Source organism: Castor canadensis, chromosome 7, assembly GCF_047511655.1.
Source record: "Castor canadensis chromosome 7, mCasCan1.hap1v2, whole genome shotgun sequence".
Lineage (NCBI taxonomy): Eukaryota > Metazoa > Chordata > Mammalia > Rodentia > Castoridae > Castor > Castor canadensis.
The window spans coordinates 121,194,869-121,198,343 of NC_133392.1; positions in this window are offsets into that span (position 1 = coordinate 121,194,869).

Below are 3,475 nucleotides of genomic sequence, written 5' to 3' on the forward strand. Positions count from 1 at the left end.
GTTGTAGAAATCTCCAGGAACATCTTTAAAAGAAAAGATTTTCTCTCTAGGTTTCCTACCCTATTAGGCAAAACAAGTGTTTTGGATATCAGAAAGCATATAGCTGAAGAGATGTCTTCCAGTCCTTCAGATGCTGTCGTATTTACTCTGTCTTCCACATGCAATCACCAATTGTGAATCAATTCCATATGGTATGATCTCTCTTAATGCTTTTCACAAGTAGCTTTGAATATTGCCTGAACTCCACAAAGCCTTGACCTCAGAGGGCTTGCAGGGCCTCAAAGGGCATCATGACCATTTCAGTCTTTCTATAGGTGCACTCTTAATCCATCTTCCTGCAGAGAAGAGAGAAGGCCATCTTACTTTGAAAACATGCAGTAAAGTTCCTAACATGCCTACATTAATCTGAGCTTATGATTAACAAGCCTATATAGATAGAAGATTTTTCCTTAGATCAACTTAAATCTTACATTTTAGAATTCAGTCTTTTATTTGCTGCCTTGTGGGGATTAGAAAACAGATGCTGGACATCCTTCGTTTAGGAGACAGATGAATCTCCTTTTTCTGAAACGTATGGGCAAACTAAATTTTATAAACTTAATTGATTTCTATTTGGGATATTCCCTCTGTAAAAGAGAATCTGTTTGAAGGGTGAGAAATTCTCTTATGAAGTGATTGATTATCTCCTCATTTGGGTTTTGTAAGCATCAGGATTCAGATGCTGAGTATTCTTGAAGCAAGTCCTGTCTATGTGCTTGAAGACCTATCATAAATCATCTTTACAGGCCAAATAAACTATGCATCTTTGAGCCTTCCACATAAATAGCATTTTCTTACTATTTTATCATGTGTCTTTCTAGAAGCAAACCCACACATGTACATTCATTAACAATTTTGATATATTATCAGTGAAGGAAAAGCAAATAGATATAAAATAAGTTTTGTAAAGAATTCAACTGCAATCCTCAGACAGAACTGGTTGCTCAAGTCATTACAATAGTGCAATCAGCCTAGAAAAGACATGCTATTACCTAAAAATTCATTGATCTTTGTATTTTTTATACATACCTAATCTCACTAAATTTTCTCAATAATCCTGTGAGAAGAGCAAGAAATGGCTCATCGATTGCATTTTGCAGGTGAGGGAATTAATGTAAGTATGTATAGTCCCATTCATCAAGGTCACAGACCAAGCTACAAGCATAGCCATGGAAAGGTCACTAACGTGGGTGTGTGAATTATGTACAAAACACTGTGCTCAGGAGTTTATTCATTTTCACAACAAATCTGTGAATTACTATCATCCATGTACAGATAAAGAAACTGAGATTGAGAGATGCAAAACAGTATTCTCACTTTTACATAGCTCATCTTTGAGAAAACCAGCATTCAAACCCAACTCCAAGGTATGGGACAAGCTGGCACAGGGTTGTTAGAGCTAAAAGTTCTAGCAGCTTCTTCCTTAGTGCTAGACCACAGCTTCGATAATGTGTTGTTTTGGAGTCAACAGTTGCTATGGCAGCCTTCAGATGCCTAACTCAAAATTACCAGCAGTTGGCCTAGTGAATTCCTGAGGCTCCCCCTTCCTGATAGTAGCAGAAGTAACTTTTCTCTGCCAATTGTGTGGAGAGTTAAAGAGCCTACCTCTTTCAATTATTGAATCACTTCTATTTAAACAAGCTTCTCTGTTATTTGCAATTGAACCCTAGATGTTAACAAATCTTTACTGTTTTCAATTGCATAACTAGGTGAGGACTCCAGAAAGCTTTAATCTCCCTATATTAGTGAAGTTAAAATATGCTCTTTTATGTTCTTGATCTCATTCAATTTGAATATAAAAGGAATACTTTCTCCTGATTTCTACAGGAAATCAATCATGAATACAATTTGGATGGTTAGAGGATTTCCCAATGGGGTAGTGTCAGGATAAAAGGATCTCTGGGATCATATGTTACACCTTTCCTCTTAGGAATGGCTGAATGTTACAGTAGATGGAAAGGGCAGGAATTATTTGTATAAAGGAACTAATGCTAAACACAGGAAGGTAATAGGTTGGAATTGATCTACAGAATAAGGTAAGTATATAAATGAGAAAATGGGAGTAAATTGGTAGAAGAGATACTGGAGTCCTAAATGAAATGAGGGATTAGGAAAAAAATAAGGCAATTTTTTAGAAATGTCAAAAATGTTTACTAAGCACCTATTGAGCAACAAACAAGGTGCACTGAAAATAGTCTAGCCGTACATGTCTTATTTGTAATGGCTAAATTAGTCACTAAGTTCTCAGAATCTTTTTAGACACATGCTAACCAACTACTCCACTATTTATACCCCCTGACTTTGAAATCTTGAATTATACTTTTTGTCTTTGTTTGTATCTTCAGTACACTGAGGTCCAGATGAACTCTGGTTTTCATATTGTCCAAGTTACATTCCTCTGTTGATGAGAGCTACATTTAAACTAAAAAGTAGATTCAAAATTTACTAAGATGATGAATTAAGCAGAGAAAATGGGCTAACACCTTCAACTATCTTCCAACTCCCCAATACAGAAAGAAGAAAGGACAAATAAACTATAAATAATAAGTTTAAAATAGATGAATAAGCTTGGGGATATCAAATTAGGAGCCGGGATTTTAATGTCTTCTTGAGGTTAAAGAATCTCCTTTATAGTGTGAAGGTGAAAGGAGGCTCCATGCTATGTGCAAATAATGGATTGCTCCACATGAATGTTTATATCTAGAAAATGCCCATTAACATGCTAAAGTCTGAATTTGCATAATTTGTACTAGGCAAAATCCCATTCCAAAAATAATGGGGGGAAAGATGTAAAACTTGGAAAACCCATACAGCCATGTAGAAACCAGTACAAATCTATCCTGTAGTTATTTCCACAATCCAAAGCACAACTGAGAAAAACAAGCAAGACAATTCTCACTGCAAAAATAATTTAAGATTTATATAAATAGCAAAAAAGTGGAGAAATATGTCTGCGAAGAAGAGTCAATTGGTTCAGTAAGTAGGAAGTAACCCAAGTATCAGAAAAATAATAAAATAAATTGAAACAGACCCTAAAGTACATATTTTAATTAAGTTCAAATTTTCAGAAAGGAAAGATTTCTTTCATTAGGTAAACTGGCTTAGCAGTATATCTTGGTGACATTTGTGAAAATGTAAAACTATTCTAAAAATTTGTTTTAATAAAGAATAAGCCAAACTCATAAGACAAGAATGAAAAAAATGAAAGAAAAATATGAGTAGATAAAAATCAAAATTAATATTCTAGAAATGAAAAGTAATTGAAATTTAAAATTTGTTAAATTATAGATTAAGCAGATGAAAGTCAGTCTGAAAATCGGTCTGAGAAAATTATCCATCCAGACCATTTTGAAAAGTAAACAGTGAGGCAATAACATGGGGCTGGGATATAGTTCAGTGACTGGTTGAGTCCCCAGCAAAAAAACAGAGTAACTCA